The sequence below is a fragment of the Panthera pardus genome, unplaced genomic scaffold (genome assembly GCF_024362965.1).
Source record: "Panthera pardus isolate Hobbes unplaced genomic scaffold, ASM2436296v1 HiC_scaffold_25, whole genome shotgun sequence".
Lineage (NCBI taxonomy): Eukaryota > Metazoa > Chordata > Mammalia > Carnivora > Felidae > Panthera > Panthera pardus.
In genome coordinates, this window is record NW_026526821.1 from 24,728,864 (window position 1) to 24,747,134 (window position 18,271).

Consider the following 18,271-nt stretch of genomic DNA (forward strand, 5'->3'; position numbering starts at 1 on the left):
ATGACCTTGGTCTTCCAGGGTCATACCTGAACACCAAGTCTGAACCCTTGATTTGCCTCTACCACCTCCTCTCCTTTCTTCTGTAGAGGCCAATGGCAGACCACCCAAAACATACCACAATGACGTACTGATTATTTTGAATTGAAGCTACTTGGGAAGAGACCAGTGCAAGGACACTCAGACCCTCCTCTGTCCTGTTGAAATCTGGAAACAAATCTCCCATATGAAAAAAAAAAAAACTCTCCCGGGGTGCCTGGGTGGCTCAGTCAGTTAAGTGCTGACTTTGGCTCAGATCATGATCTTGTGATCCATGAGTTCCAGCCCCGCATCTGGCTCTGTGCTGACAGCTCGGATCCTGGAGCCTACTTTGGATCCTGTGTCTCTCTCTCTCGCTCTCTCTGCCCCTCCCCCACTTGTGCTCACTCTCTCTCTCTCTCTCTCTGTCACAAAAATAAACATTAAAAAAAAAAAGAAAGAAAGAAAGGAACTCTCCCTGTACTAGGGAGTAAAAAGACATCCTTATCACCAGAGATAGGAACTTTAAAGCCCAGAAAGCTATAGAAATAAGCCTTTATACTTTTTTTACTAATCTACTACCTCAGCACAAATTCCACTTAGAATTCCTTACTAATTAAAGCTCCCAAACATCTGTTTTCTTTATCCTGTCAATTCCTTACAAACTTACAGTTTGCAAAGGAGCAATTTGTCTAAATTGTATAAAAACTGCATGTGGTGGTCATTTGTTCAGGTCTCAATTTCATCATCGGGCTTCCATGTGCACGTAATAAAACTTTGGGGCTTTTTCCTACTAATCTGTCTAATGTAAATTTACGTCTTAGTTCAGGTGGAAGATCCTGAAGGGTAGAGGAAGAGTTTTTCCTTCCCTACACATCATTGACCTCACTGAGACCACAAATTCAGTGGCCCTGATACACTGTTCACACATCCCCTCTGCTTCCATGTGCCTTCCATGGATTCTCTGCTCTGTCACTGTGGTCAACTCCTTGCCCCATCCTCCTCTGGGTAATTCCCAACCCAGAATGAGCCCCATCATCTGTCTGCCTTCTCTGGCAGCCATGTTGAATACAGCTGGAGAAAACCATACATCTTGGCTTTGTTTTACTTTTGATTCAAGTACATAAATTGCAGTGGGGTCTCAGCCTTACAGGATAACACCTTTGGCTCACTCTATCAGACAACTGTTTCATACATTCTCCTCTCCTTCAAACCTCTCTCAAGAACTCTCTCCACTTTCAGCTGGCAATGTTGTCTTAAGTTCCTTGAAGAAATGGAAGACAAGAGAACTTCTTTACTTTCCCATCTGTGTCAAATGAAGAGATATCTCTCGCCCTATGTAAAACCATCTCCTCCATTGATGCTCTGGGTCTCAGGGTCTCAGTCCCTTTCATCCTCTCAATTCTACTCTCTTTTCTGCTTCGCTAGTTTCTCCCTCTCTATTGGTTTATTCTGTCCGCAAACAAACATGTTTTGGATCCTATCATATCAAAAAATAAGTAAGCAACTCTCCTTTGATTCTGCATCCCCTTTATCTGTATTTCTATCCTCTGTTCCCTTTCATAGCCAGACTTCTTCAAAAAACAAACTCAATTCGGTGTCTCTGCTTTCTCCCTCCACATCTACTCTTTACCGTACTCCAGTCTAGCTTTTGTCCCCTTTTTTCCACTGAAATTGCTTTTTTTTAAAATCTTTTATTTTTGAGAGAGAGAGAGAGAGAGAGAGAGAGAGCAGGGGAGGAACAGAGAGAGAGGGAGACATAGAATCTGAAGCAGGCTCCAGGCTCTGAGCTGTAAGCACAGAGCCCGACATGGGGCCTGAACTCACAAACTGAGAGTTCATGACCTGAGCTGAAGTTGGACGCTTAACCAACTGAGCCACCCAGGTGCCCCTGAAATTGCTTTAAAAAAAAAAAAAATTTTAAGTTTATTTATTTTGAGAGGGCCAGAGAGAGTGCAAGCAGGGGAGGGGCAGAGAGAGACAGAGTCCCAAGCAGGCTCTGCACTGACAGATGCCTGAGGCGCAAACTCACGAAACCATGAGATCATGATCTGAGTTGAAATCAAGAGTCAGACACTTAACCCACTGAGCCACCCAGGCACCTCTGAAATTGCTTTTTTTTTTTTTTTAATGTTCATTTATTTCTGAGAGAGAGTGCGAGCAGGAGAGGGGCAGAGAGAGAGGGAGATACAGAACCCGAAGTAGGCTCCAGGCTCCGAGCTGCCAGCACAGCACAGAGCCCGATGCAGGGCTCGAACTCATGAGCCGTGAGATCATGACCTGAGCCCAAGTCGGACGCTCAACCGACTGAGCCACCCAGGCGCCCCTGAAATTGCTTTTCTTAAGGCCACCAACAACTGCTATGTTTCTAAATCCAGTGGGCATTCGTGATTAGAGGTAAACAGCCTGGGTGAGAAATCAAGTCTCCTCACTTGCTGTGTGACCTTGGAGAAGTTGTCTAATCTCTCTATAACTCAATTCCTCACGTGGAGAATGGACATGGTAACAATGCTGACCCCACAGGCTTACTACAAAGATTAAATGGGTAGCTGTGCGTAAGGTACCAAACACAGTGCCTGGCTGTCTAGGAAAAATTCACTGATTTCCTGTACTGTCACACTGCAACTACCACACTCACAACATTTCTGACACTAGATGTGGGGGTTTTCCATACCAAGCAATTCTGACACTAACTGCCTGGAGTTAGCATGGTTCCCACAGGTTAAGGGCTCCCTCAGTCTAATAAGACACCGACTTCAGACACCAATCACAAGGAGTGGGTACCCAGAAGGTAACTTCTGTCACACTTGGCTACAAATTGGAGGGTCCCATGACCCCCTTCTCAAGTTTGGTAATTTGCTAGAGTGGCTTACAGAACCCAGGAGAACAATTTACTATCGCTGATTTATTACCAAGGATATTTGAAAAGATACAAATGAACAACCAGAGGAAGATACACACAGTGGACTTCTAGAAACATCTGCCCTGTGGACTTGGGGTGCACCACTGTCCTGGCACATGGATGTGCTTTCCAACTCAGAAGCACCCCACACCCCAAACTTTTGGGACTTTTATGGAGGTTTCATCACATAGTATAGTTAATGATTCTTCCTTTTTTTTTTTTTTTAAAGATTTTACTTTTAAGTAATCTCTACACCCAACATGGGGTTTGAACTTACAACCTCGATATCAAGAGGCACATGCTCCATCAACTGAGCCAGCCAGATGTCTCTTCTTAGTTAATGATTCTTGGTCATTAACCCAATCTCCAACTCCTCTCCCTTCCCTGAGGTTGGAGGGTGGGGCTGCAAGTTCTAAGCCTCTAATCATGGCTTGGTCCCATTCGGAAGCTATTCAGGAGCCCACCACGAGTCGGCTCATTAGAATAAAAGATGCTATCACTCAGGAAATTCCAAGGGATCTAGGAGCTCTGTATTGGGAACCAGGGTCAAAGACAAAACATTAGAGCAAAAGATGCTCCTAGTGCTTCTACCACTTGGAAAATTACAAGGGTTTTAGAAACTCTGTGCCAGGAATCGGGGCAGAAACTTTTATATATATATTCTATTATTTCACACTGGAATATAAATAACTATCCAATAAACATATATTCGTTGTCATGTGTGAGCTCTAAGCAGCCGTCAGTACAATTGTGGACCCTCCATTGGTAATGAAAAACTGTCTTCTCTGAGTCCCTGTGACACCTCAAATTCCAGCTTTTCTTCCTGCCAACTGTTTCACCTGACATCTAAATACTGTTGTCCTCAGGGACCGGTTCTCTTCTCCATCAAAATGATATAATTCATTCCCAGGGCTTAAAATGAATGAGAAATAATAGAGTGACTTCTGAACACAGAGAGTCTATACACTTAAGGAGATATATTCTGAAGACCATATTCTGGTTCTGGTTCAGAACCATATTCTGTTACTATTAATATTGGCATGGTAATTTTGGAACTACTGAATGTATGTGTAGTATAGGATAAAGCAAATAAGTAAATATGTTATTTTTTTTAACATTTTTTTAATTTTTCATGTTCATTTATTTTAGAGAGACAGAGCACAAGTGAGGGAAGGGCAGGGAGAGAGAGAGGGAGACACAGAATCCGAAGCAGGCTCCAGGCTCCGAGCCGTCAGCACAGAGCCCGACACGGGGCTCGAACCCACGAACCGTGAGATCATGACCTGAGCCGAAGTCAGAGGCTCAACCGACTGAGCCACCCAGGTGCCCCGTAAATATGTTATTATCAAGAATCAGGAGCACCTGGATGGTTCAATCAGTTAAGCACCAGACTCTTGATATCAGCTCCAGTTCCGGTTGTGATCACCCATCAAGAGATCAAGCCCTGCGTCAGGCTCTGTCCTGAACACAGAGTATACCTAAGATTCTCTCTCTCTCTCTCTCTCTCTCTGTCTCTTTTTCTCTCTCTCCCTCTGCCCCACCCCAAGGGATTCTCTCTCTCTCAAATGAAAAAAAAGCATAAAAAATAATAATAAATAAGATCAGCCTGTCAATTTCTACAAAAAGCCCACTGGAATTTTTAATTGGGATTGCACTGAATCTCTAGGTCAATTTGGGGAGAATTAAGTCTTATGACCCATAACACAGTATATTTCTCCATTTATTTAAGTCTTTATTTAAATCTTTAAGTCTCTCAGCAGTGTTCTATAGTTTTTGGAGTACAGAGATACTTCATATCTTTTACCAAACTTACTCCTAAGTATTTCATAGTTTTGGATGCTACTATAAATAATATTTTTATTCCAATTTCTAGTTACTCATTGCTGGTATAGAGAAATACAATTTATTTTTTATATTGACCTTTTTATTAGTTCTAGTAGTTTTTTAAAAAGCAGATTCCCCTGTTTTTTTTTTTTTCTCTACATTGGCAATTATGTCATCATATTTGGAAACTTTTCAGCCATTATTGCTTCAAGTAATTTTTCTGTCTCACCTTCAGAGACCCCAGTTACATGTGTATTAGATTGCTTGATGTTGCCTCACAGCTCACTGATGCTCTGTTCATTATTTAAAAAAAATTTTTTTTATGTTCATTTATTCTTTGAGAGAGGGAGAGAGAGAGCACAAGCCAGGGAGGGGCAGAGAGAGAGGGAGACAGAGAATCTGAAGAGGGTTCTGTGCTGACAGGCAGAGAGCCTGGTGTGGGGCTCTAACTCAGGAACCACGTGATCATGACCTGAGCCGAAGTTGGACTCTCAACCCAATGAGGCAGCCAGGTGCCCCTGAGTCAGTTTCCATTCTTTTTTCCTCTCATTATTTCCTGCTTGGCACGACTGGTACATTCTCCTACTGAATGCCAGGTATCGGGAATATTACCCGTTGGCTGCCAGATATTTTTGTAACTCTATATGTATTCTTGAACTCTGTTCTGAGATGCAGTTATTGGGGATCACTGTCCTTCATGACCTGATGTCCAGTGTCTTGAAAACAATTGTTTCATTCAGGGGAGTGAGGCAGAGGAGCTTTTAAAAATCCCAATGTCCAAGCCCCACTCTAGATAACGAAATCTAAACTCTGGAGGTGGGTCCAGGTGTCAACCTTAACTGCTCAGGCTGCTTCAAATGCACATCCAAATTTAAGGTCAATATTCTATACTGTGATTTTATTACTTTGATTTAAAAAGAGTTTATTTTGAACTAGTCTTTGACATAGGAAACATGGTGCCGGGCACATTTTCAACTCATAGCTGAGCCCCTGATTAAAGAAATCAAATCTCTTTAAAATCCCCTGATTAAAGGGCAGCTGGGTGGCTCAGTCATCCGGGCGTCTGACTTCAGCTCAGGTCATGATCTCATGGTCCGTGAGTTTGAGCCCCATGTCGGGTTCTGTGCCGACAGCTCAGAGCCTGGAGCCTGCTTTGGATTCTGTGTCTCCCCTTTCTCTCTGCCCCTCTCCAGCTCTCACTCTGTCTCTCTCTCTCTCTCTCAAAAATAAATAAACATTTAAAAAAAATTTTTAAATACAAAATAAAATCCTCTGATTAAAAAACAAGGTTGGTCTCAAGCCCAGAGCAAGACCAAAGCCTGCACGTGAGAATTCAGTGGCCCAGACTATGGGAAGAATGGGGTAGAGTGGGGAGCTGGGCAGCACCTGACAGACTTTGGGGCATTTATAGTTTATTATTTCCACTTAAAGCATTCAGATCTCACCGTCTTGCTTCATTTTTCTTCTGCCAACAGCCCTGAGGCAAAATTCTGTTTGGCAGATGAGGAAATGGGCCTCAAGAGGTTGAGTGGCTTGACAAAAGGCAAATCAGTAGCAGAGTTAAAATTTAAACTTGGTTCTCAGAGTTCCATTAAAGAACAAAGCAATCCTTAGCCATGTGGCTGCCAGTGGTAAGGGAACATCCCGAAAGCGGTGAGATAAAGCAAATTCTGTTGATAGGGCCCGCTACCAGATGAGAAAGAAATTACTTGATAAGCTCCAGAGGTGGAGACTGAGATTGTAAGAGGGATGCTCCAAGGAGCAATGGCTCCTCACTCTGCCTCCTGAGGAGACTGAGGTTCCCACAGGACTTCTGTCTCTGTCTCGAGAGAGGATATGTGAGGAGAGGTAGAACTGAATTGCCCAGAAAATCAAGAAGATACTGGGTGTTGCTACTTCATCCTCCCTCCTGGCTCTCTTCCTCTCACAGTACTTCATCTCTGCTCTCAATTAATAAAGGCTGTAAAATAATACAGTAATATTGGCTCCTATCTATGAGTGTTTGCTAGGAGCCAGACCCTTCCCTGGCAATCTTTTAAATCCTCACTGTGATTCTCTGAAGCAGGTACTATTTTTTTTTTAATGCTTTTTTATTTATTTTTGAGAGAGAGAGAAAGAGAGAGAGATCAGGGGAGGGGCAGAGAGAGAAAGAGAGAGAAAATCTCAAGCAGGCTCTGCACTAACAGTGCAGGGCTCTTCACAAACGGTGAGATCATGACCTGAGCCGAAATCAAGAGTCCGATGGATGCTGAGCCGCTCGACTGACTGAGCCACCCAGGCATCCCTGAAGCAGGTAGTATTGTCATCTTCATTTCAAAAATGAGGAAAGGGAGGTAAAGGAGGACTGTACTCATTATCTACTTGTGGCATAACAAATTACTCTAAAGCTTAACAGCTTAAAACTACAATAATCATTTATTATCTCGCACATTTTCTGTGGGTCAGGAATTTAAGAGCATTCTTAATTCTAGCCTGGGGCAATCCAGGAGATTCTAGGCAAGCCGTGAACCAGGGCTGCAGTCATCTAAAAGCTCGCCTAGGGCTGGAGGATCCATTTCCAAGGTGGCTCAGGAACAGGGTTAGCAAAGCGGCTGGCAGTTGCCCTGGGATATCAGGTATTTGCCTGTGGATCTCTCTGTTGGGAGGCTTGAGTGTGCTGACAACATGGAGCTGACTTCTCCTAGAGCAACCCATCCAGCAAAGTGGAAGCTGAAATGTGTTTTCTGACTTAGCCTCAGAAGTCACACTGTCATTTCTGTAATACCCTAGTGGTAACACAGGTCAGCCCTAGTCATTGTAGGAGGGGACTGACTACACATTGGATATCAGGAGGTGAAAACAACTGAGGGCCATCATGGAGGCTAGCTACCACAGTGGCAAAGTAATTCACCCAAGATCACGCACATGGGAAGTGTTAGAGGTGGGCTTTGAACCCACGCAGTTACTACGTCACGGTAAAGATTGGCTTGAAGGAGTAGGGGCAGGCAGGTGCCCACAGATCTCCCCTGTCCTGGAGATATTCTTACTTCAAGTCATGTGGATCTCATTCCAATGATCAGGTGGGTCAGACACTTTATCTGATGTGTCAGACAGATACTGTCAAAACAACATGACCTGGGCATGTTTATAAAAGATTATACAAATCATCACTTGACAGTGGACTCAATGAGTCAGAAGGAACAATAGTTGTTCACTAGGAATGTTGAGGGGATCCCCTGTCCGTTTTCCCTGTATCTCTCAGACCTTTGCCCAAGTGAAGTGCACCACTTAGGTGCAAGGTCACTTTTTTGGACCCAGGCCAGGCTAGGCCAGGCTGCTCAGCCCTGCTTCACCCGCAGCTGGCTGGCACCATTGTTCCCCATAAAGCTGGGCCCTTTTCCAGCTGCTGCTGCCACCCTCGGGGCAGGGGGGAGGCTCAAAGAACTCAGTTGTGTGGCTTCCCTCCCTCCCCCAGGGCAGGCCCGGGTCACCCAACAGGCTGACTCAGCCCATGCAGGGGAATAAAGATGAGATATGAGATACGTTTTAAGGAAAGAATTTGACATTTACTATTTCCCCCTTAAAAACTTCAAAGTAATCATCACAGGGAAAATCCTGTTATACTTAGTTTAGTGGGATATTAAAAATTTGGGGTGAGGGCATTATAATCTTTCAGCGCTTTAAGGACCCATATTTTAATGATTCTACGATGCACATCTGTTTGCCTTTTAATATCTTTGAAATTGGGATACATGTAATAGTTGAGGTGCATGTAAAAATTACGTAGTATGACATAAAATAATGGTGCATATTACAATGATGGACCTTAAATTGGATGAATACGGTCATCAGGCCCTGTTCTCGGAGGCTGAGCCCTGCTGCGTCCCCTCTTCCACTCCCCCACCTCCAGGCCCACTCCTTCCCACCACCCACAGGCCTGTCCTTACCCTGCTGTCCTTGTCTTAACCCTGTGTCTTCAGTACAACCCTTTAAACTTTTTCAAGCTTTTCCTCTGCATAAGACCCTGAAGGAATTGTGAGGGGCTAGCTGTCCCCCACTTCTGACCAAGACAGAGAAGTTTTAGCACAGTGAAAGGGCACAGAAGAATGAAAAGAAATTTAATTTCATAAGTAAAAACTAAGAGTTGTCTTACACTGTGTTACAGGCACTATTCTAGGTGATTCATGTGTATTTGCTCATTTAATCCTTACAACCATTTATCAGGTAGCTACTAGCGTATCCCCATTTTAAAGATGGGGAAACTGACGCACAGAGAGGCACTATAATTTGCCCAAGATCACATAGCTAGTAAGTGGCAGAGCCCAGGGGTAAAACAGCAAAATTCTTCCTTTGCCCTAGAGGTAACACAGTCATACATGTGGTACATATACTGCCAGAATTTGTTTTCTATAGATTTGTGGCATAAACATATAGAAAAATATCATTTTGGGGCACCTGGGTGGCTCAGTCGGTTGAGCAATGGACTCTTGATTTCGGCTCAGGTCATGATCTCATGGGTTCCTGAGATGGAGCCCTGTATTGGGCTCTGCACTGACAGCATGGAACCTGCTTCGGATTCTCTCTTTCCCTCTCTCTCTCTGCCCCTTCCCAGCTTGCAAGACTGCTTTTTCTCTCTCTCTCTCTCTCTCAAAATAAAAAAATAAACTTAAGAAAATAATTTTGCTGTCCAACGGGGTCATGTTGTTCTGCAACTAGTTTTTCCTACTTCACCCTAGGACTTAGAAATTTCTTTCCTTGGGGCACCTGGGTGGTTCAGTCAGTTAAGCATCCGACTTCAGCTCGGGTCATGATCTCATGGTTTGTGAATTCGAGCCCCATGTTGAGCTCTGTGCTGACAGCTCAGAGCCTGGAGCCTGCTTCGAGTCCTGTGTCTCCCTCTCTCTCTCTCTCTCTCTCTGCCCCTCTCCCAGTCACACTCTGTCTTTCTCTCAAAAATAAATAAACGTTAAAAAAAAAAGGAGAAATTTCTTTCCTATACGAGTACACAGAGATATCCTAGTTCTCTTTAACCACTGCCCTGTATTCCACAGTGTGTATGCTGTGAAAATACGCTCAAGTGTCTCCGAGGGACCAGGCCCCTCCTCCCCCTGTGCTTCCTGTGCGTATCTTATTTCAACCTGACAGCTTCTGGTCACTAGCATTCTTTCCATTTTTAAAATTAATTAATTAATTAATCTATTTATTTAAAATTTTTTTTAAGTTTTTATTTATTTTGAGAGACAGAGAGACAGAGAACATGCATGTGCATGCTTGCGCACAGAAGCAGGGGAGGGGCAGAGAGAGAGGGAAAGAGAGAATCCAGGCAGGCTTTGTGGAGCCAGAAACAGGGCTCAATCCCATGACTGTGGGATTGTGACCTGAGCTGAAATCAAGAGTCAGACACTCAACTGACTGAGCCACTCAGTCCACTTTGGATTCCTCAGTCAGGAATCCAAAGATTCCACTTTCTTAAGTAATCTCTACACCCAATTTGGGGCTCAAACTCACAGCCCTGAGATCAAGAGTCACATGCTCTACTGAGTCAGCCAGGCACCCCACTTTCTTTACCTTTAAAATGGAAAGAATGTGGGGCACCTGGCTCAGTCGGTAGAGCGTGCAACTCTTGATCTTAGGGTCGTGAGTTCAAGCCTCACATTGGGTGTAGAGCTTACTTTAAAAAAAAAAAAGTGGGGCGCCTGGGTGGCTCAGTCGGTTAAGCGGCTGACTTCAGCTCAGGTCACGATCTCGCGGTCCATGAGTTCGAGCCCCGCGTCGGGCTCTGTGCTGACCACTCGGAGCCTGGAGCCTGTTTCGGATTCTGTGTCCCCCTCTCTCTGACCCTCCCCCATTCATGCTCTGTCTCTCTCTGTCTCAAAAATAAATAAACATTAAAAAAATTTTTTTAAAGTATTAAACAAATAAATAAATAAGTAAATAAATAAATAAGAAGAAAGTGAGGCCTAGAGAGGGTAAGTATATTATCAAAGTAAATGAACCCACATTTGAACTGAGAGTCCACACGTTTACCCACTGCACTCTTAAGAGCCTTACTAAATGCAATGGCTCACCTCAGTACCCTATTGGGGAATATTTGGATTGTTTCCTATTTTCCCGTTACAAACAATGCTGAAGTGAATTGCACATGCCTCTTTCTAGCCACACGGATATGTGTCCTAGGGTAGGTTGTGATGATGAACGTGCTGAGTCAAAGGCCATTACATTTTTAATAATGATCCTGCCAAATCTCCCTAAGAAGGCTTTTCTAATTTATATTCCCATGGGTGGAGATCCTGTTTCCTCTAAGAAGCACAGGATTTAGAGTCACCATACCTGGGCTTGAAGGCTGCCTTTGCAGCATGACTTTGGACATTTAGCTTTAGTATGCATCGCCAAATAGTTTTCCAAAGGGTTGTACCGATTTATTCTCCTACCAACAATGTATGAGAGTTCTAGTTGCTCCACATTCTAATCAACACTTGATATTGTCAGCCTTTTACATTTTAGCTGTTCTGGTGGCACTATGCTTATGTAATCCTTGAGAGGTTGATGTGTGTGTGAATACTGTTTGTTAGTGACTGACTTCATCGATATTCCCCTCTCTAGCTAGCTTCTAGCTAAGGGGGGGGGGCACTGTGACATAGTTCTGGCCAATGAGACAGAAGAGAAAGACCACTGGATAAAACTTCTGGGAATACGTTGACTTTCCAAGAAGAGACTCAGGTTGCTCATTCTTCCTTTACTTTTCTTTCTACTTCTACCTGGAACATGGAATGATGTCATCTATGGAACAACATATTCCATGAGGCCGCAACATGAGGAAAAGGCCAACAGACTCACAGAGACACTGGATATGACATCATTAAGCCAGTGAAAGAACACAAGCAGTTCCCTGTGTCAAGACTTCCTGTGAGACAAAGTCCCCTAATCTACTATTGGCTGGGTTTTCTATTACTTGCAACCAAGAGCATTCTTTGGCAATACTTCACCATCTCCACTCTGCGACTGAGGAAAGAGAGGCTCAGACAGTTAAATTGAAGCAACAGTGTTCAAGGAGCACTAGGGAGTGGAGAAGGTTCTAAGATGCATGGAGTTGATAGGAAATTAGAGGCCTCTGCTTGAGTGGGCTCTAGGGGAAGTCTCAGGAGGCTCAGGAGGGGAGACAAGGCCACCATAATGACCTCTGTGAAGATTAGGATATCTCTCTGGACAAATTTTACAAAGAATCATCCCATCAAGTAAAGTCAACCTCAAATCAGGGCCCCTCATTTACCCTTGTACAGAGGCCCCGAAAGGAAACATTCTGGGAAGGTCAAGAAGTACGCTTTCTATAGAAGAAGAGGTTCAGAGGCCACAGAGGAAACATCTAAGATGGGACCTTAGTGGCAGGGACCAAGGATGGGGAAGCCTGAAGCAGCAAGGAATGATGGGGTGGCTGAGTGCAGGAGGGCTACAGGCAGGGCAGGGGTGGGCCCAGGATGGGAATCAAAGGTAGATCCTGATGGGATGAGAGTTTTCATGGAAGAGTCTGGCACCAATATCTTCACTCTACCCCAACTCCCTTTGGTCATAGCACTTGCTGACGGCCCCTGAGAAACCCTGGCATGATCTCAGAGAAGTGGTGAAGGTTTCGTAAGATTTGTGATGGGGCAGCTGGACCTTAGCTGGTCATAGGCCATCTCTGTGGGCAGTGTGTCCCTACACCCAAAACATGATTGTGCTTACCTCCCCATGTTGGGGCTGTTTCGGTCCCCCAAGTTAGTTCCCTGAACAGGGATTATAATTAATATCCTTTCTACCTCTAGGGATGAGTACTGGATTGGGAATAAGAAAACCTAGGCCTAACCTGACTTGTTCATTAATTTGCTGTGTGACCTTGGACAAATCAGTCAGCCTCTCTGTGCATCAGTCTCATTATGTCTAAAATAGAGCACGGACTTGATTTTTTTAATCCTATCATTTTACTTATTTCTTTATTAAAAAAATTTATTTATTCTGAAAGAGAGAGAGAGAGAGAACGAGAGTGAAAGTGAGTACAGGGGAGGGACAGAGAAAGAGGGAGAGAGAGAATCCGAAGCAGGCTCTACACAGAGCCTGACACAGGATTCAATTTCACAACTGTGAGGTCAGGACCTAAGCCGAAATCAAGAGTAGGACACTTAACCAGCTGAGTCACCCAGGCACCCCTGGACTTGATCTTTGAGGCCCTTATAAATCTACTACCTATGATTTGCTGCCTCGTCTTCTCTCTAACCCACCTGGTATGCATAATTACATTACATGAGTGCACCACATGTTATTATTCTGTTGACGAACCTTCAGGCTGCTTCTTTTTTTGTTTTTTAAATGTTTATTTATTTATTTTGAGAGAGAGAGAGAGAAAGAAATCAGGGAAGGAGCAGAGAGAGTGAAGAGAGGGAATCCCAAGCAGGCTCTGTGCTATCAGTGCCGAGCCCAACACGGGGGTCTATCTCAGGAACCATGAGATATGACCTGAGCCAAAACCAAGAGTCAGATGCTTAACCAACTGACCACCCAGGCATCCCACTTCAGGCTGCCTCTAATATTTCACATTCACAAACAAGGATGCTATAAACAGTATTGTACATGTCTTCTTGTGCACATGTGATATTTTCTCAGGTATAGACTTGGGAATAGAATTGGTGGGTCAAAGGGCACGCACAACTTCAACTTTGCAAGTTATTGCCAAACAGCTCCCCAGAGAGGTTATAGCTATTTACTCCTCCCCTACTAGCAAAGCATGAGAAGTCCTGGTACTCCTCATCCTTGTCAACTCTGGTACTGGCAGTCTTGTTAAGTTGCGATTGTGATATACAGTTAAGTAAATGAAACACACCTAAGTGGCCAGCTTCTTGCATTTTTACTTTTGTTCGACCCATGTAACCTCTACCCAGACTATTTCCAGACCACTAAATGGCTCCTTCATGTCCCTTCCCAGTTGAGAGTCCTCAATCCCTCTGCCAAACTAACAGCTATTCTTTTTTTTTTTTTAATTTTTAAGTTTATTTACTTACTTTGAGAGAGAGAGAGAAAGAGTGTGCTGGGGAGGGGCCAAGAGAGGGAGAGAGAGAGAGACAATCCTAAGCAGTCTCCACACTGCCAGTGTGGAACCTGATGCAGGGCCCGAACTCACGAACCATGAGATCATGACCTGAGCTGAAATCCAGAGTCAGACGCTTAACCAACAGAGCCACCCAGGTGCCCCAAGTAACAACTATTCTAATTTCTATAAACATAAATTAGTTTTGCCTGTTCTTGAACTTCATACAAGTGGACTTATACAGCACATGCTCTTTTTTACTTGGCTTCTTTCATTAAACTTAGTATCTGAGATTCATACATGTTAAAAAAGAGAGAGAAATTTATTTTGAGGAATTGGCTCACATGATTATGGAGACTAAGAAGATCTCATGATCTTCAACCTGGAGACCCAGGAAAGCTGAAGGTGTAATTCAGTTCAAGGGCAGAAGATCAATGTCCCAGCTCAACAAGAAGTCAGGAAGGGAACAAATCCTCCTTTCCTCTGCCTTTTGTTCTATTTAGGCCCTCAATGGATTAGATGGTGCCCACCCACATTGGGGAGGACCATCTACCTTATTGAGTCTGCTGATTCAAATCCTAATCTCATCCAGAAAAACACAGAGGCACCCAGAAATAATGTTTAATTTGGACACCCTGTGGCTCAATCAAGTTGACATATAAAATTAACTATCACAAAGGGTGAGGGTGGCAGGTATTCTTTGTCAACCAGAGCAGCCTCAGGAGGGGGATCTGATGGTGGGTCTGCCCCCTCCTTTCTGACTCCTATGGCGCCTAGTAGAGGCTCTGCACTCAATAGAAGCTCAAGAAACTTGATAAAGTGACTAATTTCACGGGGGACACCCCCCAAATAATAATTCAAAATTGAGCACCTACATATGTGGGGCACTATAGAACACTTTTTTATCCATGACATCATCTTTCCCTCTTGAACTCTGTTAGGACTATGCTATTGTCCACTTTTACAAAGGTAGAAGCTGAGACCCACAGAGGCCCTACTTGGCTCTGCCTTAGATCCTGGACAAATGAAGTACAGTGGGTTGGGCAGTGGCCCCTCAAAAGATATACTCACATCCTAACCCCAGAACCTGTGATTGTGACCTTATTTGGGAAAAGGGCCTTTGCAGGTGCAATTCAGTTAAGGATCTCAAGGTGAGCTTAAATCCTAAATCCAATGACAAGCTCTCTGAGAAGAGGAGAGAAGAGAAGAGAAGAGAAGAGAAGAGGGAAGAGACAGAGGAGAAGAGGAGGCCACACAAAGATGGAGACAGAGATTGGAGGGATGTGGCCATAAACCAGTGAACTCCCAGAGCCAGCAGAAGCTGGAAGAGGCAAGAAAGGATTCTCCACTAGAGCCTTTGAGGGAAATGTGGCCCTGCTGACACTTTGATTTGGGACTCTGGTCTCCATAATTCTGAGAGAATAAATTTCAGTTGTTTTAGGCCACCAGTCCATGGTAAATTGGCAGAGCAGCGGCAGGAAAGGAACACATGAGGGTGGTGGGGAAGGCAAAGGAGAGGAAGGAGAGTCAGCCACCCCTGCTGAAGCTCATGGTTCCCAGTCTCCTGGCTGCTTTATGACCCAGTTTCCTCCCCTCTGCCCCCAGTTCATTTCACTGCAGCCTCAATGGTCTCCTCATTGATCCTGGGATATGCCAGGCACAGTTTCACCCAAGGTCCTGGTGCTTGCTGTTGCCTCTGCCTAAAATGTCTTCCCCTAGGGGTGCCTGGGAGGCTCAGTCGGTTAAGCGTCCAACTTCAGCTTAGGTCAAGATCTCGTGGTTCATGAGTTCAGGCCCCGTGTCGGGCTCTGTGTTGACAGCTCTGAGCCCGGAGCCTGTTTTGGATTCTATGTCTCCCTCTTTCTCTGCTCCTCCCACAATCATGCTCTGTCTCTCTCTGTCTCCCTCTCTCTCAAAAATAAATAAACATTGGGAATGCAAACTGGTACAGCCACTCTGGAAAACAGTATGGAGTTTCCTCAAAAAACTAAAAATAGAACTACCCTACGACCCAGCAATTGCACTACTAGGCATTTATCCACGGGATACAGATGTGCTGTTTTGAAGGGACACAGGCACCCCCATGTTTATAGCAGCACTATCAACAATAGCCAAAGTATGGAAAGAGCCCAAATGTCCATCGATAGATGAATGGATAAAGAAGATGTGGTATATCTATACAATGGAGTATTACTGGCAATCAAAAAGAATGAAATCTTGCCATTTGCAACTACGTGGATGGAGTTGGAGGGTATTATGCTAAGTGAAATTAGTCAGCCAGAGAAAGACAAAAATCAGATGACTTCACTCATATGAGGACTTTAAGAGACAAAACAGATGAACATAAGGGAAGGGAAACAAAAATAATATAAAAACAGGGAGGGGGGCAAAACAGAAGAGACTCATAAATATGGAGAACAAACTGAGGGTTGCTGGAGAGGGTGTGGGAGGGGGGATGGGCTAAATGGGTAAGGGGCACTGGGGAATCTACTCCTGAAATCATTGTTGCACTATATACTAACTAATTTGGATGTAAATTTTAAAATGGAACAATGGAATATTACTCAGTCATAAAAAGAATGAAATCTTGTCATTTGCAACAACATGGATGGATCCAGAGGGTATAAGGCTAAGCAAAATAAGAGAAAAACAAATACCATATGATTTAACTCATATGTGAAATAAAAAAAAAAAAAACAAGCAAAGGGAAAAAAAAGAGACAAACCAAGAAACAGATTCTTAACTAAGAGAACTTTTTATATAGGTAACTCTGATAGAGGGGAAATGGGTGGGGAAAGGGTTAAATAGGTAATAAGGATAAAGGAGTGCACTTGTGATGAACAATGGGTAATTAAAATAAAAACTTAAAAAATATATTTACTATCTTCTAGCAATTCTAAAAAAATTAAAAATAAAATTGAAAATAAATAAATAAACATTTTTAAAAATCTAGGGATAAATAAATAAATAAATAAATAAATAAATAAAATGTCCCCTAGACACTGGTTTTCTGCTCGAGAGGCCTCCCTGACCTCCTTTCTAGAGTATCTCCCACCTCCCAAGTCACCCCATCCCTCTGATTTTTCTTCATGACACTTACCACCACTTGATGTGACATTTGTCCATGAAATATGTGCTTATGGATATAATACCCCCTCCAACTAGGACATGAGCTCCTCTAGGACAGGGCTTTGTTCATGGGTTGATCCCCAGCCTCTAGCATAGTTCCTGGCCCATAGTAGGTGTTCAATAAATATTTGAATGAATGACTCGCACCTGCAGCACTTATATTAAAGTTGTAACGATGCGCAGAGGACTAGCATGGCCCCTGCACAAGGATGACACGCAAATTTGTAAAATGTTCCATATTCTGAAAAAAAAAATTAATGTTTACTTATTTTTGAGAGAGAGAGACAGAGTGTGAGCGAGGAGGGGCAGAGAGAGAGAGAGAGGGAGACACATAATCTGAAGCAGCCTCCAGGCTCTAAGCTGTAAGCACAGAGCCTGACCCGGGGATCGGGCTCACGGACCACAAGATCATGACCTGAGCCCAAGTCAGACACTTAACGGACCGAGCCACCCAGGTGCCCTGTGAAGTGTTTCATATTTTGTGTGTTAACTAACTGGAATTAAAATAAAAACTTAAGGGGCGCCTGGATGGCTCAGTCAGTTAAGTATCGACTCTTGATTTCAGCTCAGGTCATGATCTCACAGTTGTGAGATCAGGTTCTACACTAAGTGTGGAGCCTGCTTAAGATTCATTCTCTCTCTCTCTCTCTCTCTCTCTCTCTCTCTCTCTCTCTCCCCCCCGCCCCTCCCCCCTCAAAAATAAAATAAAATAAAACAAAAACTTAACAAAGAATAAACTAGTTGACTAAAACAAATTTTTTGAATGAATTAACAAATTATCTATTAATAGCAATAGGGATGATGAGGAGGAGGGCCCAGATGTGGAGCTGTCCTCCAAGCTGAGGAGGCAACTGTGTGTGGGAAGCTGTTGGCCCTAATAGGGCCCCTGGCTCTCAGCCAAGTGTGATTATGAACCTCAGAAAAGCCTTTCTCTACGCCTCTCCACCTGGTGTGCCTTGTCTTTCCAGCTGGTCACAGTCCCCAAGGGTTCATTTGATTCAAACATTCCTGGGAAGGTCTGAAAGCGTTCTTTGTTACTACATTTTCTCATTTTTTCCAAGCATCACGCATGGGCAGACACCTTTCAGCAAACACACACACTCATGCACATGTATACACACAATCTAACACATAGGCTTGGCCAAATCCCACATTCTTGTGGACTTTCATGGTTCCATCTAACACATCCAATACTAGTCGTGCACAGCTGTGGACACACACTCAGCCCCAGTCATTCTCTCTCCCCTGTCCCCCATACTCACACACACACAGCCACAGCCCTACATGTGTCCTCAGGTGCACAGACAGGATTCCGCCCAAGTTCCCATCTCAATAAGTACTCACACTGACACACACACACACAC

The 18,271-nt window shown here is 43.9% G+C and overlaps 1 non-coding gene across 1 annotated transcript; it reads left to right on the forward strand.

The window, feature by feature from the left end:
• The first annotated feature begins 17,048 nt into the window (after positions 1 to 17,048).
• LOC128773546 (U6 spliceosomal RNA) lies at positions 17,049 to 17,151 on the forward strand. The gene has a single exon (XR_008417915.1). It is a non-coding gene; the product is annotated as a U6 spliceosomal RNA (small nuclear RNA).
• Positions 17,152 to 18,271: the final 1,120 nt, after the last annotated feature.